The sequence below is a fragment of the Tachypleus tridentatus genome, chromosome 13 (genome assembly GCF_004210375.1).
Source record: "Tachypleus tridentatus isolate NWPU-2018 chromosome 13, ASM421037v1, whole genome shotgun sequence".
Taxonomy (NCBI): domain Eukaryota; kingdom Metazoa; phylum Arthropoda; class Merostomata; order Xiphosura; family Limulidae; genus Tachypleus; species Tachypleus tridentatus.
Genome location: NC_134837.1, coordinates 68,604,607 through 68,630,802, shown reverse-complemented (window position 1 = coordinate 68,630,802; position 26,196 = coordinate 68,604,607). Strand labels below are relative to the sequence as shown.

The window sequence follows — 26,196 nt, the reverse complement described above, 5'->3', positions numbered from 1 at the left end:
CCATCCTAAAGAAACAAATTAATAGCACAGACAGAAGGAAAAGCTCCAAGAGAACATGAGAACACTATAACATAACATGTTTGAAAATTTTATTTCAGATAAAACTTACTCTTTGAAATGAATCTCCAAATATTTCCCAAACCTGCTGGAGTTGTTGTTTCGAACTGTTTTTGCATTACCAAAAGACTCCAGTAGAGGGCTGGCCTCCAGGATTTGTTCTGTTATGAGATTGCTAGGTGATTTGTTAACAGCGGCTAGATACTGCATTATCAGTTTTGTGCTTTCTGTTTTACCTGCTCCACTCTCTCCACTAGAGGGCAGGAATACAAAAGTGTTACAAATATGAATTTTGCATCATAAAACACGAATTCATTTTAATTTTTTTACTATCCTGTCACTTACTTTTAATTTAATACCATAAATAAAGAAATACATAGGCAAACAAAATTAGAGATAAAATATTCATTTTAACCGTCACACCTTCCTTATTCACCTGATAGATCAACATCTAAAACCGATATCATTAAACGTTTGATACGTTTCAACAAGTCTACTATACAACGTGTTATTTAAAATATCAATGTTACATATTAGTCTGTGTTACCTCACTCTTGCATTCAACTAAGCCTCCTCTGTACCTTGTAATAACAAGACTGTTCTTACCCAGTAACAAGTTGGCGTCACTGAACAACACGACTGTTCTTACCCAGTAGCAAGTTGACGTCACTGAACAACACGACTGTTCTTACCCAGTAGCAAGTTGACGTCACTGAACAACACGACTGTTCTTACCCAGTAGCAAGTTGACGTCACTGAACAACACGACTGTTCTTACCCAGTAGCAAGTTGACGTCACTGAACAACACGACTGTTCTTACCTTATAACAACAACTTGGCATTCATTATCTTTGCTCATCTTGCTGTAGGCCGAACTTCCGATAGCAAACAGATGTCTGTAAAAGATACAAACATTACCTCAATCCAGTCACACGAGAGATTACTGGCAGAAACAAATCTACTACATAAAAACATATCCCTTATTAATCTGAAGGGGGTAACACTATTAAAGCTGTATTTATGTAGACACTACTCTGTCTGTGAAGTCACAACCACTGACTAATTGAACCTGTGTTTTCTTTTCTTTTAAATCAAATTCAAAATTATCTTGGAGTTGTTATAATGTCCTAGTTGCACGAGAGGCAACTACTTAACTGGAGAGTTAGAATAAAAATAACGAGTATAACCGTAAAAAAAGCATACACGATAAACGTATTTATATAGGAAATTATGGGTGAAAGTTACGTTCGAGTATAAAAGGTATAATATAGTAGAGTGAAAAATAAAGTATTCGCCGTAACCCTAATGTTAAAATAAACTATTATAATACATTGAAAATGTTTCGATAAAAGATGTTGGTTTATATTTATTGTTAGATCAAAGTTGTATTTATAACTGATAGCCAAATATAAACACTTCTTGCGGTAAAATCTTCCACTAACTTTTTCCAGGTTCGGTTTATAAAAACGATCAAAGCTAATACCAGACATTTCTGCTTGAGACATGTCATAGTACTCCTTATGATAACCATGTTCTGCTAGTAAGCGGTAAAACTCAATTACATTATTTAAATTATTTAATCATTCTTATGTGTCATTCTCCTTCATAATTTAAACATTACTGAATAATAAATATCGTTCTTTGTCAATTGTTTCGATAAAGACCTTATAAAGTATCGAATTTTGAGGAGCTTTATACAACGATAAAGACCTTATAAAGTATCGAATTTTGAGGAGCTTTATACAACGATAAAGACCTTATAAAGTATCGAATTTTGAGGAGCTTTATACAACGATAAAGACCTTATAAAGTATCGAATTTTGAGGAGCTTTATACAACGATAAAGACCTTATAAAGTATCGAATTTTGAGGAGCTTTATACAACGATAAAGACCTTATAAAGTATCGAATTTTGAGGAGCTTTATACAACGATAAAGACCTTATAAAGTATCGAATTTTGATTTATACAACGATAAAGACCTTTTATCGAATTTTGAGGAGCTTTATACAACGATAAAGACCTTATAAAGTATCGAATTTTGAGGAGCTTTATACAACGATAAAGACCTTATAAAGTATCGAATTTTGAGGAGCTTTATACAACGATAAAGACCTTATAAAGTATCGAATTTTGAGGAGCTTTATACAACGATAAAGACCTTATAAAGTATCGAATTTTGAGAAACTTTATACAACGATGAGTACCCAATCTTTCTCAAATGCTGCCTGGATGCAGCAGAATCTAAATACAGTTTTCGATTTCATCAATGAAGATTCTATACGTATGTAACAGTGCTAAAAACGGGTTTTATTGTAATACGTTTCGGTTAAAGTACAAGAAGTACACCAGGCGATACCCAACAATCAATCACATACTGTACTTCAAATTAATTTAATTCTAGATACGTCCAGACTTTCGTTGAAGATGTTTTAAAACACAAATGCACATAATGAAACAACTGATAATTCTTAAAGATATTCTTATCAAGTGAAGTTCCATTCACCTTTTCAAATCCCAGACAATTTTGCTTTATCGAACTTCGTTAAGTAAAGAGCTATTCAATGAGGAATCATTCTCTGGCCACCGCAGATATTTAAATCCAATTTTTACCGTTACAAGTCCTCACACTTAGCGTTGACCCAGGAAGAAGCTTCCATCTAATGTTAGATTCGTTTGTAACGCATTGACTCATTAAGATTGTGTTGTAGTTAGCTGTTGATTATTATGAGTTGTGTTAACATATGTTTTAATTCTCTTAGGACTATAATATCATCAAATTCGAACGAATGTTTATCAAAGTTCATTGTCCCTGCGGAGTTCTAGTGGTTGGTATACATGACGAGGTTGAACTGACCCAGATACACGAAAAAACGGATTTGGATTGTCGTTCTACCAACTCGGTGATTTGTTTCTAACTAACACTTTCACTGGAATGTAATTTAAATTGTATTATCCTCTCCGGATTCGCTCTGCTTAACAATTTCATACTTGATTACTGCATGCACAACAACATATTAGATCTACTAACGTTGAGTTCTTAGTTATGTTCTGTAGTCAGTAGTCGCAAGAACAAGTGGCCCAAGAACCTAAACCCAATTTGTGTGTGTGTGTGTGTGTGTGTGTGTGTGTGTGTGTGTGTACACAAAACTACTGGTATCTGTTAACCACCCAAAAATCAAAGAAAAAACAACACTGGTAACTGTTTCTTTTTTAATTTCGCGTAAAGCTATAAGGTGGCTATCTGCGCTAGCCGTCCGTAAGTTAGCAGTGCAAGACTACAGGGAAGGCAGCAAGTCAGCACCACCTACCGCCAACTCTTGGGATACTTTTTACCAACGAATAGTGGGATTGACCGTCACATTATAACGTCATCGCGGCTGAAAAGGCGAACATGTTCGGCGCGACGGGGATTCGAACACGCGACCCTCAGATTACAAGTCGAACGCCTTAACCCACCTGGCCATGTCGGGCCTGGGGAGACAAGTATAACCGTAGTTTCTACAAAAAAAAAAAAAAAACAGCTGGTGACGTGGCACTTTCCACGATTCATACAAGAACTCTGGTAACTACGTAAGATCCAGAAATTTAGAAGAAACAAAATAAATGCGGAAATTTCTATTTTACACTTTATATATATCAATTTTATTACTTTCTTATAAACGTAGCCCTTTAACTCAGATGTTTTACATCTCCCCCACAAAATGAAAGGGTGAGTTGGTTTTCCCTTGAGTTCCATCTCAAAATCAACGCCATTGAGCAAAATATAACTTGTTTATTTGTTTCTCACACTTTTGTGGATTCACTCAAGAGGCCAACAACTTTCCTCTAGGTTACGCAAGTTTATAGTTTTACTGATGAAGCATCAAAGTCAGCGGTATTACAAGCGTAACTTCTCTTCACATTATCAAACCTAGAATTATCCATGGGATTTTGAAAGACTTTTTGTAAACTATGTATTCTAATTACTTGTGTCAGTTACGTTGTTAGTCATTAATGATACTTACATACATATATCAGTATCGGAACTAATTCCTCTAATTACGGTAGGAGATTCTTACTGTCGTGCACTGAAGATGTATAATTACGGTAGGAGATTCTTACTGTTGTGCACTGAAGATGTATAATTACGGTAGGAGATTCTTACTGTCGTGCACTGAAGATGTATAATTACGGTAGGAGATTCTTACTGTCGTGTACTAAAGATGTATAATTACGGTAGGAGATTCTAACTGTCGTGTACTGAAGATGTATAATTACGGTAGGAGATTCTAACTGTCGTGTACTGAAGATGTATAATTACGGTAGGAGATTCTAACTGTCGTGTACTGAAGATGTATAATTACGGTAGGAGATTCTAACTGTCGTATACTGAAGATGTATAATTACGGTAGGAGATTCTAACTGTCGTGTACTGAAGATGTATAATTACGGTAGGAGATTCTAACTGTCGTGTACTGAAGATGTATAGTTACGGTAGGAGATTCTAACTGTCGTGTACTGAAGATGTATAATTTTATCAAACCTTCAAATCGTTTCTTGTTTCACAAATCATTGTAACAGGCAAAAACACAATTTCTCAGTGTAATACAATGTGTATGAAACCACAAGTAGTAAGTGGTAAAAACAAGTTAGCAAGTTGAAAATTAAATAATGTTATCCAATGTCTTTCAGTCTTTTTTGTAGTTCACAAAAAAAATTGTACTTCATACAACAGGTTAGAATACAGACTAACAAATATTACGGGTTTTAAAACAGTACTGTTATTCTCTAACACCCAGCACATTAACATTTATTAAATTATTTGTATAACTAACATCAAGGTAACTAACTTATCCCAATAACAATTGTTTATAACAATGTAAAAGTAGCAATACTTTGCACAGCTCTACAACACAATGTGGTATAATATTCCTTCAACAAATTTATATGATGACCACACTATTTCAGTACTGAGGTCTACTTTCGGCCTAACGGTATGTGATGGTTGAACTTTAAACTTTCAGATAAATCATATTTTCGCATGGGAGTGTAAAAGAACACATTCGTTCAGTGTTAACACTAAAACGAGCCAAAACACTGTGGCAATAGGTTAGTAAGGGTACCAAATACTGTAAAGGAAATATTACACTTAAAGTTTATGTTTTGTTCGTAGTTATTAACCAGGATGTGTTTTATGGAAATAGAAATTCTATAACGTACAATGTTCTTCACTTTACTTATTTATAACGACCCTCGTTAGATGCTAATTGTAATGCCCTGTTTTATGGATAGTGAAACATTCACTGATTGAAAACTTGTCATCTTGAAGTTTAAATAAAAATATAAAAAATTCTGAAATGTGTGCTATTTGTAGGTAGAAATCCTTAAACAAAATATTCCACGACAACACCGTACAATTTCTAATTATTAAACCAATAATTACGGTAATCTAGCCAACCAACTCTGGAAGAAAGATGTTAGACACAGAATGAATCACCTTTATCGTAACATTAATTAATAGTTTTGTGCTTTCTTTATAATACAAAGACTAAAGAATTTACAAATATTTGTATTATTTAAAAGAAAATTTAAACTATCCAAAAGAGTAATTATAGACATTCAAATTATTTCACAAACTATAGGAATGTTTATTTTCTGGTGGTATAAATATGAACTAAACGCCAGTTACTTAACAAAAAAATGTATGTTTCGAATCTCAGAAGACAAATACTATCAATTATCTATTTATTCTCACACAATATTACAAAAGTACTTACGGTGGCAATGTTCCCAGAATCTGACCTTCGTATTTCTTCACCATTTCCAAACCGTAAATGTCAAACATTTTGTAAGGATTCACGGCTACCAGGATACTGCCCGTGTAAGTCTAATAAAGCAACAACCACTTATAATTACCATTACCCTAACGTATGATTCGCAATCGTTAGCACCAGTTATCGTTACCCTAATGTATGATTTACAATCAGTATTATTACACTATCAACACTTCCTCAATGTACAAAGTATTATTATTATGGTTTAATAGAATAGCTATGTTCCACTTTGTTTTTGTTTGAATGTTTGACTACATTGTGTGAAATGATGATGAGCGAGTGTGTTCTAAATTGCTTTTACTTAAATATTCATTTACATTATCTGAATACTTTGCGTCAGTCCACTTACTCATACGGTATAGAATTGATGACGCTCGGGTTGAATGTTCGCGTTTCAGACAGTTCTTGGATATCTATATCTGTCCTAAAATTCCATAAACCATGTTTCATTAAATCTACGCGGTCCAAGGTAACAGCATTAATCACGACATGAAGAACAAGCCAGGCCTAAAGGAAAAACGTGACACAGCGTTCTTAAGTTCGACGGACTCAAATTATAGCTGACGTCATTTCCTGAAAAATATCGTATCTCTCCTTATGGATTATACACAACCTGTAAGTGAAGACTTCACAAAAAAAAATGGTGTATCCATCTAATTCGAAGTCATGAATTTATTGATAATTGGCAAACATACATAATACCACTAACACTTCACAAGAGTGACAGACAGGCTTATAGGGCACACAATACCACTAACACTTCACAAGAGTGACAGACAGGCTTATAGGGCACACAATACCACTAACACTTCACAAGAGTGACAGACAGGCTTATAGGACACATACCACTAACACTTCACAGTATTATAGGACACTTCATGCTAGTAGTAAGATATATACCAATATCACTGAACAAAGAAATAACAAAAGTACATCACATCGCTCATACTTAAACCAGAGAAAGAGAAACATACTGGGCACATTATAACATTAACACTGAACAGATATATATCACAGCGCTATTACTTGACACAGGCTAGATACATTATGCTGATAACATCTAACACAGAGGCAGACAAGATACATCACACTACTATTACTTAGGATTCAGAGATAAACATCCAGTAACATAATTTGACCTTTTTCAACCTGTATCGTTAAAACAATTACATTTAGGCCTGTATTCCAAATTATAACTTCTGTAGAAACTCACCAAGAAGGCTTTATAGCTACGGGGAAACAGTTTTCCTCCTGCGGTTATTTCAAACACCAAGAATTATTTCAAGAACAAAGGTTTTTTTTATTCGATAAGATTTACTTCTGTAAAGTAGAAATAACTACACATTGTTAAACTGTAATACGTCATAATATTAACAGTGATATAGATAAATATACTGATTTATTCTACATCTCCTTAAAACAGAGATGAAATACAGGACTTCTCAGGATTCATTGCAAAATATACGACAAAAGTAAACCACCTAGTACCACGTACAACCTTGGTCCTCATGGGAGTCACAAACTTGTGATTGACAAAATGTTTTTTTTGCCACAAGATGGCGTAAAATAGTTGCTATAGTAGTTCAACGGACAACGACAAACGCTACGTACAACTACGTGCCGTTTCACAGAAAATAAAATATTAATTTATCCATGTACATACTAATATTCAGGTAATCTACATCGGTTTCTGTATATATTAAGTAGCTTATTTTGTTTAGTGTTCAGGAAAGGCGATCATGGTTTTATTCGACTTGTTCTCAGTGGATAGTACCTTGTCTCAAAAACCTGTTGTACACTTGAAATCCGTATTTAAGAACCATATATTTTAATATCTAATGAAATCTCTTGGCACGGCACGATAACAGGTGCTTCACGAGCAAAATAAATACCGTGCTTCTAGTGCTTGAGCGTGATCAAATACTCTTTTTTTAGCGGAAGTAAGGTTACTACAGCCTGGGTCAATCGGCCAATACGTAGCTGTAAATCGGAATGTGGGAGAACGAGACACGTACAACCTTTGTCCTCAGGGGAGCCACAAACTCCATGTTTACTGCAACTGTTATATAAACGTAAACTCAAGCTTCACCAGAGAATTAATTTAGATAGATATACAAATCACTGTCAAAACGTTCACAATAATAATTAAGTGTCAGTTACCCATCCTTGTTATCATTACCATTAAATCATAATGGGAAATGCCTGTGGTCATAGCTCCCGACATGTTGTAGACATTACATTTATCAGACATGATAAAAACGCTGATGTCGAGCTAACTAATAGCCATGGAAAAAATCAGTTAAGGGTTAAGATTTGATTTGTTTCGAATTTCGCGTAAAGTTACACCAGGGTTATCTGCGCTAGCCGTCCCTAATTTAGCAGTGTAAGACTAGAGAGAAGGTAGTTAGTTATCACCACCCACCGCCAACTATTGAGCCACTCTTTTACCAACAAGTAGTGGGATTGACCGTACCGTTATAACGCCCCCACGACTGAAAGAGCGAACATGTTTGGTGTGACAGATTCGAACCCGCGACCCTCAGATTACGAGTCAAGTGCCTTAACCACCTGGCCATGCCTGGCCTAAGGGTTACGGATTAAGTGCTTAAACCCAACACTTCAACTCCCAATGCCTTTTGCTGTCTGCATCCAGTTGTGGGGAGTCACCCCCGATCTTTAGACATAAAGAAAGGACCCGAAAACCAGTCCGACAGTGTGTTTCGAGCATGTTTGACAGAAGGAATATATATCCCCAATGCTTTGGGAGATATGGCCACAGACATTTTCCTTTATTATTTAATGGTAACAACGGCTGGTAATTGACAAATTTAGGTTGATTTTTTCAAGTGTCATTGTGAATGTTTTAGCTTTAACTTGCATTAATGTTGTTATTGTTATATAGTGATTATTTGATTGCTAATTTATAATTAATGTGATTTATAGTACTAAAATCAATGATTTATATAATCCAATCATCATACAATTATTCCGTTTAACTCAGAAATCAAATTTCCTTGGAAGCTCCACTGGCTGTCATGACGACACACCGCTTTCGTATTACATTAAGCTTAACGATTATTTACTAACAAGAATGACCTTAATTAAATCTTGTTTACTGAAAAATTAAATTTTAGAAAAGTTATCCCACAATTACACATTTTCCCTTTAGTGGTAGCTGTAACATTGAAACTTTCTAATGAAGTTTACTGGTGATATTGACAGTTTAACAGTATGTCAACATTCCTAGAGTGACTAGTTGGAGCGAATATTGGAGAGATCACTGTGTTAATGTAGATTGTGATACTTGGATTACAAATACTACTAGAGGGCGTTATGTGTTAGTTCTCTAAAAAGGGCTAAACTTTCCGAAGTGGAGCTATTTCCTGGTTCTGTCTAGCATATCATAGGAATAGCTGTGATGAATCGAGTTCGTGGTTACTTTAAAAATTATAGTTACTCGTCATCTCCTCAATCACTTTGATTTTATCTACAATGTTATTTTATTTTTCTAATATTTCTAAAAATACAGGCGTCAAACGTCGAACACCCTTGTTTGGTGGAGAACTTCTATGATATGGTTTTATTCTAAAATAAATTCAATGTGTGACGACCTCATTCTAAGAACTTTGGTTCACTTTTAATCTACCATTTTACAGTGAATACAATTACAGGAACAGAGGCACTTAACGTAGAAGACCGAAAATAACAACTTTCTTCATTTAGCATACATGACTGGAAATAAATACCACGTTCTTTCAATGCTAAGGAATTTTCTCAGCCAAGGAGTATGTAAAGACTATTCAGTTAATTATTAAATACTGAGGTCTTACATGGTGATTTAGGGCTTACTGGAGAAGCTTTAAAAATTAAACATACAATGCTCAGCCAATCGACTTGGAAAACAAAAAACTTGCACATATGATATAAACAGAAATAAACTACAGTATTGTTCGGCTATCAGTGAAACGGATTCAGCATGTAGTTACTTTTAATGGAACGTGTTGTCTAACAGATAGAAACTGTGCAAAAGCTGCGTTTCTGGAAAGGTCAAAAAACGATGAAAAATACGTAGCGATAAAAAATATATATACACAAGTTCACGACAATGGAAAATTCGTTCCAGTGGCATCAAACGAGACTTAAAAGTATATTTTGTCTGCCTTAACTGGTTTATCTTTTAAAGGTTTAATAACCAAAATTACCGTGAAGTTGTTATTCCTTACAAGAATAAATTAAGTATTGCTTCCTTAGACACAAAAGAAGCAGTGAATATGTTAAGTGTGAACTTTAGACAATAACGAATCTTGAAACAACAGCGACAATAACAATACTGTTTGTATCTAATCAGATTAACGAATGTCACTCGAAGTACTGGAACAGCTAGTCCCACCAATAAACTAATGTCACTCGAAGTACTGGAACAGCTAGTCCCACCAATAAACTAATGCCAGTTGAGATACTGCAACAGCTAGTCCACCAATAAACTAATGCCAGTTGAGATACTGCAACAGCTAGTCCACCAATAAACTAATGCCAGTTGAGATACTGCAACAGCTAGTCCACCAATAAACTAGTGTCAGTTGAGATACTGCAACAGCTAGTCCACCAATAAACTAGTGTCAGTTGAGATACTGCAACAGCTAGTCCACCAATAAACTAGTGTCAGTTGAGATACTGCAACAGCTAGTCCACCAATAAACTAATGTCAGTTGAGCAACACTATTCCAGATAATTTCTTATGAATATGCTAAAATTGTGTAATAGTGTGAAATACCAGAAGCAGTTAAGTAAGGCGGATCTAAGTACAAAGTTCTATTTGTAAGAATTGATATAAGCATCTTCCTTATGAACAAAACTTGTGTGCATTATATCCAAATATTTTTTGGAGCCACTTCACACTGTGATAGTTCATGTTTACACGTCCATTCATGATTTGCCTGACGACTGTGCATCTTGAGAATAGTTCTGTAATGTAGCATCCATTGCAGAAGGCTCCTTCTTATGGCTGTCATGTTCAAAGCACACCACTTAATTATACTAATTTCCCTAATCCATCTAGTACGATAGTGGATAGTTTTCCCAACGCTAGTTTTCAAGAGTTGAATCTGACAGAAAACTACAGATGTAGCATTCAGAGACTTGACAATTATATCTTCATGTGTAATAGCATGGACACCCATTCCTTTCTTAAACTGCTTAAAGTATGCGACAGTTGAACTGGTGTTATGACTGGAAGCCTTATATTGGCAAATTCATACCCTGTTGGCCTCGTTTCCAAACAAAGATCCTTCACAATTATGTTGTCTAGGATATGTAGATGGCTTTTGTTACTAACTTGTGTTCGAGTTACACTTTGTTTACCACAGCCAAGATACGGTTTTTTGTAGATATCGCATTCCTTTGTTTTCTGATATCATTAAAGTACAAGGGATATACCAGTCTTGGAATTTCTAAATTTCCAATCTGAACACAGGTTTATAATGAGTGCATGATTAGTTCGAGTTCGAAAAGGTTGTTATTAACATTCCCTAAAAGTAATCAGTTTTCGATGACATTACACAACTTACTTATTGTCAATGTTAAAACGTAAGTTCTGATGCGTTTCATTCTGTCACGACTTTATATTCGCACGCGAGCTAATTGATTTCATGCTAATTTTAGGTTCATCGTGAGCCAACTACTGATCACGTTACTTAAAAATTATCTTGCATTTTTACAATGGCCAGTCGTAACGAAATGTTGATAATTGGTAGCATACTATACTGGGTGAGTGAAGGACAGCATTTTTAAAGTTTATACGATATCTGAATGGAATTTCAAAAAAAAAAAAAAAAGTCAATAGATAATGTTCTATTAAATATTACAGTGCACTGGTATAGAGAAGATTTAAATAAACTAGTCTAACAGACTTTTATTGGCTTGTAATAAAAATATGAAGAGATTTCCAAAGTTTAATTGTGGTTCACTATATGATTCGAAAAAAAACAAACAAAAAACATGTGCATTTATAAGTTAATAAGACAAAAAAAAAAAGTTCCATTTTAACTCGCCGAGCAGTCTTTCCTGGAACGACACGATCCGAACACACTGTTCTACCTTAATTTGAAAAATCTTTGTTCTACTATAATATACTTGACTTTCACTGTTTGTAATGATGTTTAATCATAAAACAGTCGAGATCATCGTTTTACAATGAAGTATTCTGTATTTTGTATCAGAGATGGCGTTAACAAAGAAAGTACTCGTAACACTGCAAGAGCTTACCTGGAAAATTGAAAGTTATATACAAAGAAACGTTTTTCTAACGAACGGTATGATTTTGTTGTAAATACTACACACATTCCAATCTTTAACGAGTAGTTAACTAGTCACAGCGGAAAATAATTATATAAACATTGGTATATTCACAAGGACAGATGCACGTGTCTATCCCTCAAGTGACGACCAAAGTTGGTCCTCATGCAAGGAACCAGTCTTTATATGTTGTCCTTATTCGAACGTGGGAAAGAGAGAATGTAGTTCAGTCAGCTTTGGTTCACTATTCGGTTGAATTGCCGTACGAGTTGTTTTTATTACTGTGCATAGTTCCATTGAAATCCCAAACACTTTCAGACACTGTCCCACTTGGATACGAGATACATCTATAAAGAAACTGGCATCATGCCACGATAAGCCTCACACTTCATCGGCTCGATAAACAAGTATATCATAATGTATACATCATGTATGGCGTATTTGAAGCGTAGTATTTTGTTACGACAAGGTTTAGTGTTCAAGTTATGAAGACAGCGTGACGAAGAGAACATTATAAACAATGTGCCACTTGAGAGACAAAATACAAACTAACAAAAGGAACTGGTTCTTCAAACTATTACACAAACTTTTTAAAATGTACGCGCATTCTTTAATCGTTAGTGATAATTCAGAATAGTATCAACAGAAACCTTAGAATAGTTAAAAGTTGAGATACCGATAGTTACTGGCAGCAAGTTAAAGTTGCAAAGCGTTGAGATCCAAGTCCTAGATACTGTTGGTGAAAGAATTTTCTTTGCTGTCTTGTGAATCGTTATCAAAATAAACAGAAAAAAAATATCTTACGAATTAAGAGAAAACAAGAATTGCAAGCATGCAAGGTCTACGTTAGGCTTAGAAGCTTAAAACACGGTTGAGTAAGAAGGTTCCTTCCACACAAGCGTTACCGCAGCAAGACACGAATATCGATACTGATGTCCAAAAACCAACGGAAACTTATCAATGTATAGAAATGTGTAAAAATTGCACGTAAAGTAAATATTAGATCTAAATTCTGACAAAAAACGTGATGTCAACTAAACAAGCCAACACTTCTAAACAATTAAACTTTATAATACTCACATAAATAAACTCCTTCTCGTATCGGATCTTCAAATTCCATAACAGCGAAGTTTCGTTCAGATCGCTACAAGGGAAGGTTTGAATTTATGTGATAATGATATAATGAATTCTTTGACGATTATATTCGAAATATCACCATCATATCGTATTCTTGAAAATACACTGAAATTCTACACTTAGTCCAGACACAAACACACACGCATACTTACACAATATTGACCATGTCTTCAATACCATTCTGTCCAAGATCCTGTCTTTTCTTTACTGACGTCAGATTGGTCAGTGTAAAACTTTGGGGCTGAAACATATTGTATATCAATGATAATTATACGTGTGGATATTTGGTTTAAATTCTGATGTTAGAAACATTAAACAAATCAATATTGTTGTTTCTTTCAGTTTTTCGAAGTTCGTATTTAGCTGTCTTTGGTACAATAGTAATGGTTTATTAACTATTCATAAGCAAGCTTACTTTCATAGTGGTATCCTAAGATAGCCTTTAGGTGAAAGTTCACGACTACTAAAATGTTTAAAGGTTAAAATATGCACCATGTTTATCATTTCACAGACAAAGAAAAATTAAATCAAATAAAGCTAAAGTGCACTACATTCTCATGTTTAGATTAAGGTTTAATTTCTCTAAAGTTAAACAAGTACAGCGGTAATTATAAAACTAGAGAATGGAATACCTGTCCACTGATGACCGCCTGGACAGTAACTACCTGGGCAGGGCGAGAGTACTCTAGAACTTCACCAGGGATCAGGTAGCCAACGCCGGGGTCAAACCACACCAAATCACCCTGAAGAAAAAAAGTTTACAAATACTGACTGTGGTCAAACACGCTTTCTTTCACATCAATCAGTCACTGGTACAGATTTTTAACTAAATATTTACAAAACTTACATGTTAGTTTATGTATTCTCTGCCACAAGGTTTTCAACTGATACCATACCACCATGGATATGAAAAGTCCATCTGAAATGCGTATAAGAAATTAAATGTTTGGGCTTAAACTACTTTTGTTTGATTAGAATTTTAGCAGTGCAAGGTCTATCAAGACGAAAGGAGGGCAGCTATCCATCAGAACCCACCCCCACTCTTGAAATATTCTTATCTGACCAAATAGTGAGATTTGACAATTCCTTTTAAGGAATGCCCAAAACCCCAAAGTGCGGGACGCATTTTTGTTATTAAGGGATGCAAAGAAGGAAACAGCTGGATTCGCAGTCCAACTGCTAACCACAATCAATGAAACATTAAAATCGCAAACTAAAATTGGATTAAAGTTTTCACATGCCAGAATCATCAAGGTAGCTTGCGAATCTTAACTGCAATCTTTAAAGTTTATCACTGCAGATTATAAACACAGATCACGGTTTCTGTTCATTCATTATCATTACGCAGTTTGGCTGTCCACCTGCTAACCTAATAGTTATCTGCAGTGCACGCGCTACAAAACTGGGCATTCTTATGTTACTAACAAAGACCTGCAAATTAATATCTTTATTGCAATAGTATTTCTTTAAATAGAGGATTTATAGAATAACACAAAATAATTCTAATTGCAAACGCCGAAGTCTGCAAGTCCATCTGACTTAGGCCTAACATTAGTTAAGCGTTTATTGAGCACGGTTTACATTCAATAGAGTTAAATGAACACTAACTTGTGTAAGTTTTCTGCTTTAGATTAGTTAGGGTTAAACTTGGCCGTAGTTAATGCTCTCAGCAAATAAAGTTAGTGTTATTCTACTATCTAGAATTAAGCTTTTTATAAAACTTTAATGAGCTTTCATATGTTATTGAGCAAAATGCATACTGCTTTACATCTGCCTTTGAAGCACACGGATAAATAGAACTGGATATTATAACAGATTAAAGCTATCGCATATTAAAAATACAAAGAAAGACGATGAAAAACAAACCTACAGAACAACGTGATAATTCAAATTTCTTCAGCCTATAGTATTATCACCGCTTCATTTACTTTAGGCATTGATTATGTTTATATTTTTTTAAAAAAACTAAATCTAAGTAGAGTAGTTGTCTATTTTCCATATTTTTTAACTTTTTCAAAACACTGTACTGAATTTTGTTTCTCTTACTTCACGTTTCGTACCCAGTTTATCATAATGTTATATGTTTTCTTATAGCAAAGCCACATTGGGCTATCAGTTGAGGCCAACGAGGGGAATCGAGCCCCTGATTTTAGCGTTGTAAATCCATAGACATACCGCTGTATTAGCGGGAGGCGTTTATCATATTAAAATTCTTCTTTCTGCGAAAATGAATATTGATTTTGAGAAATGCAATAAATGTACGTAATAAAGATGCAAATATAACATGATGTTTTGCTTATCATAATGTTAACTTCCAAACCGATAATCAGCGATACAATACTTCCTGACCATCAGGAAGTAAGAAAAACACTACACTGAAAATATTGGTATGTGTTTCTGTGGGGTTTTAAAACTGAATAAAAATGTTCAATATGCTAATAGTTGTAGGGCATCTGATGAAGTTCGCACAGATAACCAGTAACGGATTCACGATCTAGGTACCCTCATTTAAATGTTATCCTTAAGACGACCGTCCAGGTTAAAGATGAGCCAGGTAGCGACCATCAGGTCACCACTACTTCCAGCTGATAAGATGCCCGTTCTTTCGAGCATTCGTCATGCATTCGGCAGACATGTTTTCAATGTCTCAGTTCTCAAGCACTTGTGTTTCACTCTATAAATTTTTGCTAAACCCAGAGCGACTCCTTTGACGTCTTCCATACACACTTCCTTCGTCACTTTCCTTTCACCTTTCCTCTTCACTTTCCACAAGCGGCGAAAGGCTTGCCTATGCATTTTCTTCATCTTACTTTTAATGACGAGACAGAGGGTCATCCACTCTTCATCTCTGCCAACTCCTGGCCAACACTTTAGGTTACATGTGTAATTTATTATGCATTGTTATACCGATTTATACGCCCCACTATAAATGTAACGAATTACCTAGAAACAACTTTAAGTGGAAATTAAAGTTTAACCCTTAAACAGCGGAATTGTTGTAGGTAGAAGCATCAAGTGATGGTGATCGCCATTTAATGGTTAGAGAGCCCTACAGTAAGAGAAAATGTTGGTCTAGCTGCACGGGGTCAAAGGTCAGGAGACACGATTGCCGTCGGATATTAGTATAATGCCGCTTCTTACTCAATGGTTTCTCATTTTCTTCTCAAAACTGAAACTCTTGTGAATCCAGCTTGGTCAATTTTTATCATCTTCTAAATTTAGTCAAAACATCAGGCTCTCGATAACAAGAGCATTTCTCTTGATACAGTCTCCTAAATCTGGACTGAAACCCATGGTCCCTATGATTTTTGTTGTTTTTTTGCTGCTTGTAATGTTATTTATCAGCCAAATTGAAAATTGTTCTGAAACAACATTTAACTCACACCATAATAGATATCTATAATTTATCAATGTAATGTTTACAACAATTAAAGCATGATAATTATCCATGATGTGTGATCATCATAAACATGTGCTCTGAAGAAAGTAGAGGATGACGTCATTATGAGGTCTGAAAATGATTTCGTAATAAGGTACCTTTTGTTTTTCAAAACAGTGAGCATCCTACCATGAAAGTTCGGAACAATACACCAAGCACTCACATTTAACTAACACTTGTTGTCAAACTGAGTATTTCTTTAAAAAAGTATTTCAGAGTTTCCGCAGGCCAATAATACGAGTTTGTTTTTATTTTCTCGCGGCAAATCAGGTAACATTTCAATAGAGACCTACTGAGTCAGTCATCTGAAACGGCAAACTGTTACAATCTATTACTAAAGATGGGGATTGTACTAATTTTTTTATTTTGTTACACGTAATTTTCGTGCTCGTTCAACAACTACAGAGAATATTCCGTTTACTAAATATTTCACTTGACCTTACGCTATTAGTATAAATGTTTTTCATTGACCAGATTGTTGCACGGTCATCTTCCAGTAGCACCTTACAAAACGTACACAATAAATTAGTTTCGACTTCGTATATTGTGATTTGTATGGTGAAAAAAAATATAAATTAACTCACAGGCGTTTCTAATATAATAAAACACATACATAACATGAATTAAATAGGTTGAATCTGTTTCTGGTAGAAATTTTGCTATTAGCACAAGAACGACACCTAGTTTCGTACAATCCAAATGAACTTTCGTCTACTCCACAAGGACAAAGGTAGGCTTACACAATCCAAACGAACTTTCAGCTATTCCTCACGGATGACCGTAGTTTAGAAAATCGTAATAAACTTTCAGGAACTCTTGTAAAGTTCTGATTTTGCGAGTAGCCTGTTTAGGTATGCATCACGAGTTTAAAACGCCCTTAAAACTTGATAGAGGAACGCAATGTACTCGAACACATGTAAAAGAAAACCAAGTCACTGTTGTTGGTCTTGGGGCTAGACAGCCAAACGTTAGCACGCAATATTGAATTTCGGCTAAGCAAGACCCACAACACAGCTATCACAAAGCAGAGCCTGCACTTCATCTGATACAATTTACAAGACACCCGTTCGCTAATAGTTGTATTATCTTTTTGTTCCTCAAAACGAATGAGATCGCTTTTTTCTCAGCACCGACTGTAAGGTTTTGTGTGTTGTTTTTTCAACTTTACTGTAGCTACCGTAAAGTAATATGGAATTCTCCTGCTCCTTAACTTTAAACAAGATACCAAAACAAATTACAAATTTTTCATTGGCTTTACACTTACCAACACTAATTACAAAATATGTACAAACAATGGGTTTGAAGTTAGTCTAAAATTATCTGTAATAAGTTCCACTGTTGCTAGCTATACGAAATATTATTTCCAAGTCACTAAGTATCTCTGTGATGCTGTAATGTAATACAGAAGTAACATCACAGTCCAGACTGTTCAGCTGCGCCATAAACACTGAAGATTGTTTGTTCATTACATTTTGCGCAGTTATTCGAAGGCTATCAGTATTAGCTGTCCTTAATTTAAGTGATAGACTAGAAGAAAAGATAGCTAGTCAATACCTTCTACCGCGTATTATTTAAGCTACTGTTTACTAACGAACAGTGTGATTAACTCTCACACCATAACGTACCTACAGCTGAAAACGCGATCATGTTTGGTAATGGATTTCGATCCCGCGGCACGTATATTGGCAGTCTAGTGCTATGTCTACCAGGCCGCGAGAAGTTTACTTTTGACTGCACCTTCGGCTCAGTGTCACAAAATGAACTAATCCTGCCCCATCTACTCGAAGTGTTTTGGAAGCTTCGATTGACAGGTTGAATAATTCAGACCCACCAAACGATCAAACGTAACCTTTAGATGACAATTAGAATTATCCTATTCAAAGTCAATTATGTGTGTGTGTGTGTGTGTGTGTGTGTGTGTGTATCGGCTATTATATGCCAAAGTTGGTTGTGCCCTCACTGTTTAGAGACATGGATAACAAAACAATCTCTTGAACGAACACATTCGAAACGTACATTCCGGGAAAGGTCACATTCCAAGCAACTATACGTGAGCACGCCTCTACTGTTCAAAACAACGTGTGTGTAAATAAACACGAGAGGAAGTTACTAAAAATGGTGATAATAAAACCCGCTGAATATATTGTACTCATGTAGATTGACTAGTCTAATTCGCACAGGAAACTACGGGTGACACTAATTTGTAGGATAGCAACAAGAGATTTTATCACAACACAGAAACAAGTTGACAAGTTTATCAGAACAATCTAGTAAAAAATCAAAACAAAAAACCTAGAATGTTTATATTTAGGGTATATTTACGGAAAAAAAAGCAGTGTGAGTGTGCAGCACCGGTAGCTGACCGTCACGAATGTCATTAAGCACTTTGCTAATACAAATAGCATCTCAACCTATATATCCGGTTTATTCCTACTGGCCTGTAGAACGATGGTATTGAGCGATACTAGATAAATAATATGTAGTGGTTGATCCATTATTCTGCAATTTTTTCTTTATTTTCACGAACACGTTCTCAGCACACCCCATGCTGGATACACCCGTGAGCAGCACTTCCATCAAGCATTATCGATCTCAGCTAAACGAAATTTTAGAAGTGAACTTGGTATAATATCATTTCATTATAAAATTATACGGTTAAATATAAGGATTTAGATTTTCTTTTCATATCTAGACGAACACTGAAAATATCTTAATAATAAACTGTTAAGTTAAACAGAATTCGTACGTGGCAGACATTCGTTTCTAGATTGTCGATTAAAATATTAATAGACTCAGTTAAGGCTCTTTATAAGTATCACAGTGTACTTGTCTTCTATATGGTTGTTGCAATGTCTCAGCTTGTTATACATACTGATTGTATTATTTAAAACAAGTGCGCTCTTCCCATCGCAGGCATCAAACACCTCAGTTTAGCGGTATAAGCCCTCAAGTTCACCGTTAAACTACCGCATGGTAATTGTTACTGGAAGAAGCTTCGTGTAGAAAGAAGGGCCATCTACTCAGTAGTTAAACAGGTAGGTTGCCAATGTCCTGCTCGAACTATTATCAAATATACTTTATCTGTTGTGCTAAGAGGATGGCGCTTAACCCTAAAAAAAATTTAGTTACTTAACATCAAAGTAACTTACCTCCATAAACCCCTCCATATTCCTGGATGTCCCACAGGTTCTTCTAATCGAGAAGTACACAGTCGATAAGTGAAACACGTGAAATCACAGGTGACGAAAAACTATTACTTCTACATAACGGCTGTCACTTACTTAACTGTCCTCATAACCGATATCTGAAAAACAAAGTCAGTAGAAATTACACGCAGTCAAATAATTATTCACGAACTTTTCTTAATTCTATCTTTTTAAGTCAAGGGCGAATATATAACAATAAACTAAGTTCTGTAATATGAAAGAGCATTTGACCATGAGCCAGTGTGTGTTTTTTTACTTTCTCGCGAAAAACTATGTCGATCGTACACTTTTCGTTTTTTATCTTCGTCCTGACTCGAACATTCACAACAGAACGAGTTGCAATATTTCACAACATAATTACTTGACATGAACACTAAACAGAGGGAAACTCCAGTAAAGACAAACATATTCAGGTGGAAACTAAGCGAACTCCGTAGTTGATATCTTGCCGGTTCCACAAGTGGCTTAGTTAAAGAAATACATAAAGTTTAGAAACAGGTTTGACTCCATTTCACCGAATTCTAGTTTTCGTGTTTCATACGTTATTTTTTACGACAACAGTATGTCTTAAAACTTAGTTGTGTTACCAATGAAAATATTTGATACTATTTGGTACTGCAACAGAGTCGAAAATATTCCGTTACTGAAATTAGATAAACTTTACAGAAGTAACGTTTACACTGAGCAATGAGTTACAATAGTGATACATAGCGGACAGAAATGGTATAACGAATGCATATGATAAAAATGTATCTCAGAATGGCTGGTATGAATATTAACACTTGTTAATAAAGGTCATCTTAAGGTTAAAAAAGAGGGAATTCGCAACTGACTGTTACCCGGCACGTCCTAGGAACGAGAGTATAAACTGATACGGGATTGTAGGGGGCGTTACAGTTAGATGTTAAGTTATTAATTAGTAGATGCATAAAGGTGTTCCTTTGAATTGGTTTAATTTTGGTTCTAGTTGTATAAGTAAGGCTTCTTTGATGTTGCTGTTATATATGTAAAAACAGCTCGTTTGGGTTGAGAAAATATTTGCGTAGAGGAGCGAACAACGTTTCGACCTTCTTCGGTCATCGCCAGGAAGAAGGTCGAAACGTTGTTCGCTCTTCTACGCAAAAATTTTCTCAACCCAAACGAGCTGTCTTTACATATATTTTTCTCTACAAGTGGGTTTTTTCGACATCACTGATGTTGCATATGTTTACATTTGTTTCCCTACTTAGTATCTGGATGTTTTCTATGGTTATGTTGTTTATTTCACTTGCAATATTCAAAAACGTGTAAAGTTTTTTTTTTTTTGTTCTTCGAATCCAGTTTCCATTTTTCTGCTTATTTGTAAAATACAATTGGTGTTGTGTTTGTCATTGTAGTTTTTACATAGTATGGACTTTAGTTTTGTTCCTGGTTTTTGAATAAATTTGGTGTTTATTAAGATGTTGCGTTTTGTTACAAGTTTTCTAAATGTTGGTTATTTTTTTCGCTGATGTCGGGAAAATATGGTATGTAGCAGAGTAAAATTTTGTAGTTTGTTTGTTCTTGGTCTAGGTTTGCGCGTATAAATTTTTACACGGTTTTTGGAGGAAAGTTGTTGATGAAATGTTTTATTTTGTTGATTTAATTGTTAGTTTTATCGGGTGAACATAGTTTTGTGGCTGTATTTATTTGGTTTCTTAATATGTTGACTTTTTGTTTTGTTTTATGTGCTGAGTCCCAGGGAATGTATAATCGAGTATGGGTGATTTTTCTGTGGATTTCCGTTTTTAATTGTGTATCGGTTCTTGCAATTTTGAGGTTAAAAATGCCATTTGGTTAGTTTTTTCCTAACATCTAACCGCAACGCCCCCTACAATCCTATACCCATTTATATTCTCGTTCCTAGGACACATGCCCGACAACGGTAAGTTGTAAACTCTTTTTTAACCTGAAGATAGCCTAGGATGGTCAAAACATTGTTCTCTGCTTTAAATAAAAGTGATAATATCTATACCAGCAGTTCTGAGTTACATGTTTATTTTAATTGGGTTTCTCGTCACCAAGAAATGCATAAAGTATTTTATTTCATCCAAAATATTGTGTGTGCGAGTTGGGGAAGGAAGTCTTTTTTGGTGTTCTTGTTACTCACAATACTAAATAGGACAGTTTGCTTCCTGAAATACAAAGTGGCACATGGACTATCTGTGCCACACTCACCACAGGGTTAGAACCTCAAATGATACCGTTATAAACCCTCAAGCTTCCCACTGGTTTACCATTGTTAAGGGACATTATTTCAGAACAAATCCTGTGTGAATATATATTTCTTGTGGGCGTGGTGAACCAAGTGTCCGTGTTTATAAGACATAAGGTGATTGAGATGTTTTGTTGTAGATACGCTACTGTTTGAAATGTTTTATCTTCTTTTGTCGTTACTGTAGACATGTAAGATGGCTGAGGTTATCGTATTTATGACAAAACTAACACGATTATGTTTGTCGTATTTTAGTCTACTGGCTATATTGAAGACAGCTAAGCAACAGCACCCTCCCATTTACAACCCACACTACAGAATCGACTGCCAATTCTACAGTTTAAATTGCGTGAAATTTTTAGTGGTGTAGCCTACATCAGTATCCGGCTTGTCAGCTCCAAGATCAAGATCTGCAGAGGGCGGTGCAGTGGATTCTCTCTAAAGAACAAAGTCAAATGACTAAACACTGTCTCGTCAAATCTTACAAACACCGAACACAGTAAATAATCCAAGAAAAATTTTAGAAATAAATTATTAAGAAAGCTGAATGTCTAGTTTTTATTTAGGTCTTATAGCTATCGGGAAATTATGGTTATTATTCAATCAAAAACACTGGCAACAGACGGAAGTCGAAGTTACGCTGCATTACGTTCACCAACACACTTCTGAACTTGGTGGTTTCGATTTCTTCGATTTTCTTCTATGAAGTAATTGACGATCATATGTAACTACACAAAGAGAGAGGAAACCTGAGTTTGGAATTATGTTCTAAACACGCTGTGTGATGAATGATATGTGAAATCGCACACTTCCATTGACTTGTTAATATAGAATCACTTATTTCACAGACTTAGGAGAAGTGAGGGGCTGGCAATTCACATTCTATAACAGACTTGGGAAGGAACAGAGATTCGTAGAAGAAACTTGGAAAGAAATTCATGATGGACTTGGAAAGTTAACTATCAGTAAAACCAATGTGAACAAAGTATTTAATGAAAGTATTAATTCATGTGTAATGTAAACACGAAGGGACAGTGTTCTAATGCTACAGCTAAAAGTTACTAGTAACCAGAGCTCAGTTGGTGCGCTTTAACCTCAGTTGATGTGCTATCAAGTTATCTCCTACAGGAGTAAGGATGTCTTGTTCTTCGTTGTTACTTGTTAAGATTTTAAATGAAACTTGAGTAAACGAATACACACCTTAACTTTACCTGTTTCTTCTTGAAGTAGAACCAACACAGCGTTGCTTACAACGAGTACAGATGCACTGATAAACACTGATCCATTCAAATCATGTTAAGATTCAATAATATCCTCTTCCTCCACTTAAAAACACTTGGTTTATTAATAACGAACAGTTTGTTTTCTATTTTATACATAACTACTCGAGGAATGCCTGCTATAACCGTCCCAAATTTTGAAGTGACACAGTAGAGAAAATGCAGTTAGTCAGCTTTAGGGCTACTTTTTCTCAACGAACTGTGGTAATGTTCGTCACATTATAATGTTTCCACGGCTGAAGGGCGAGCTTGTTCGGAAACGGGATTTGAACCCTCGACCATAAGATTGCAACTCAAGTGACCTAAGCACTAGACCATGGTAAACGAACCTCCAAGATAATAAAACAATCAAGTATATCCTAATTAGAAGTTACTTTAGTCTATATAACAAAGGTTATCGCTTAAGTAGAACTACGTATGTCATTTGTTCAGTAATCAGTAAAAAGTCACATACCAAAGAATGTGCTTTATTATTATACTAAAACAGGAGGGGAATCCTCAATAGCCACGGAACTTGAAATTCTGTTAAGCAAGATTAATCTGCGAGACCTTTTATTTTTCTCCCCCTATCAAGGCCTTCTGCGAGGTCCGGCATGGCCAGGTGGGTTAAGGCAAAAAACTAGTAACCTGAGGGTCGCAGGTTCAAATCCCCGTCGCACCAAACATGCCCACCGTTTCAGCCGGGGGAGCGTTATAATGTGACGGTCAATCCCACTATTCGTTGGTAAAAGAGTAGACCAAGAGTTGGCGGTGGGTGGTGATTAGCTGCTTTCCCTTTAGTCTTACACTGCTAAATTTGGGATGGCTAGCGCAGATAGCCCTTGTGTAGCTTTGCGCGAAATTCAAAACAAACCAAACCTTCCTGTGTAAACTTATGCTGTAAAGTGCGAGAGAACACTCCACAGGTGTGGTCCACTCCACTTTCTGTAGAAAAAAATTAAATTTTTCATTGACAGTAAAAAAGGTGACGTTGCAGACATTAAACTGAGTACTTTTATTCGATATTTTATATGGCTGCTATTATAGGGGCTGAGAGGTGGAAACAGACACAAACTAGCTTTACGTATTTGATATTTTTGTGTGCCAGCAATATTAAGCGTGGGGGAAAGGCGTTTACTCGATTAGATTTTATTACTCATCAGTGCCTCTATCAGCCCACCCTAAAAGTGAAATTATTTTAAGCAAGATTAGAGTAAATTAACCAGAGACAACTGGTGTGGCCAAATACATCAATATAAAGAGTTACCTCCCGAGTACGAAATTGTAATTATATCTCAAATCGCTCAAGATATGACAGAGCTGTAAGCTAAACGTTTTTACCCTGAGGATAAAAAAACAAAACATATCCATTGCATGAGCCGCTGTGCCGAGGCAGCAAAATACAAAATATATATATTAATTTATTTATTCACCTTTCGAACAAAAATAATTTAGTAGTCTCTGTACTAGTTTTCATAAATAAAAAGAACTTGTTTAAGAAACTGATTAAAAAAATCAAACATTTGACAAATGTGCTCGAGAGTTTCTAACATTCGAACTTCACTGAATTCTCAGAAAAAAAACGAGGGAAAGTACAGCCACTTTTTCACTTTAATCTAAACATACAAAAATAGTTGGATGTCTCTCAATAAACAAATCAAACATTCTGCAGAGAAAGTCCTTGAATCGTGAACAAATTACGTACGAGTTAATAGATATTAATTACTTTCCTTTACACCAAGTTTCCTTTTTTTTAAATATCACGTGACATGGAAATAGGTCAAGAACAGAGTTTCACTTTCCCGACACGCTCTGCGTTGATCACCTTCCCGGAATGTGACAGACTGCTTCAAGAAGCTAACAGTATGGAAGCTCCCACAGCCACATTGTCACCATTCAAAGAAAGGTAGGAAAGAAGAGTTATTAAACCAAATACAACTATACAAATGGAAATCAAGCACAGAACCTCCAGAAACGTCAATATGTATTTGGTTTCTGTTTATGGTGAAAATACTGAAACTATCTGCTTCCACCTCCAAATTATGAGTTACTGACCAGTGGCGATCAGTCTACAATGTCCTATCACTTAACATCAGCTAAAGGATTAACTGTTACTCTTATAACGCATCCGCAGCTGAAAGTGGAAAAAATATTTTATGGCATCGCCAGCTCAAAAATCCAGAGCTCTGTTGCAGATAAAATTCTGGCCCTTTCACTAAAATTAAAGAAAGTTTAAGTAATTTTGCTTCAGAATCGGTGCATTAAAATATGCCTCAAAAACTGAATCATTAACTACGTCAAACAGTTTGAGTGGTTAATACTTTCCTCGAGTCCTAGAACAGATTTAATGTTCACATTAATTTCTCTCTTAGCAGGAAGTTCACAGATATGACAGCGAATGATATAATCTATGTCAAGATGTGGTAGTGACGACACAGCCACAAACCAACACCCACAGATACAGAGTCCATTTTTTATTTCGCCAACAATACCAGAGTAACAATGCTCCAGTTACTTGTCAAGTTTTTAAACAAATAAAACGAAAAATGACCTCTGACCTGCTTTAGCCTGAACCTTATAAAAGTTGGATACCAGCTTTAACTTAGTCAAAATGTTCCAGCTGATAGCTGGTGGTCAATTCGTTACATTCACCGTCATAACGTTTCTATTGAAAGTCGGTTTGTCCAGTTTAACTCAAGTGTTATGAATATTATAGTGTTAACGTTAGTAAGTACAAACAAACAATGAGAAATAAT

At 35.4% G+C, this 26,196-nt stretch overlaps 1 pseudogene across 1 annotated transcript in view; it reads right to left on the bottom strand.

The window, feature by feature from the left end:
• Positions 1–26,196, bottom strand: part of LOC143240239 (unconventional myosin-XV-like) — a 95,557-nt pseudogene that overhangs the window by 56,714 nt on the left and 12,647 nt on the right. Inside the window, exons 2-8 of the transcript XR_013021649.1 lie at positions 19,892–20,046; positions 13,936–14,046; positions 13,456–13,544; positions 13,247–13,310; positions 5,816–5,925; positions 879–953; positions 110–310 (exon numbers count right to left, since the gene is read on the bottom strand). The product of XR_013021649.1 is annotated as an unconventional myosin-XV-like (transcript). The remainder of the gene's footprint in view (positions 1–109; positions 311–878; positions 954–5,815; positions 5,926–13,246; positions 13,311–13,455; positions 13,545–13,935; positions 14,047–19,891; positions 20,047–26,196) is intronic.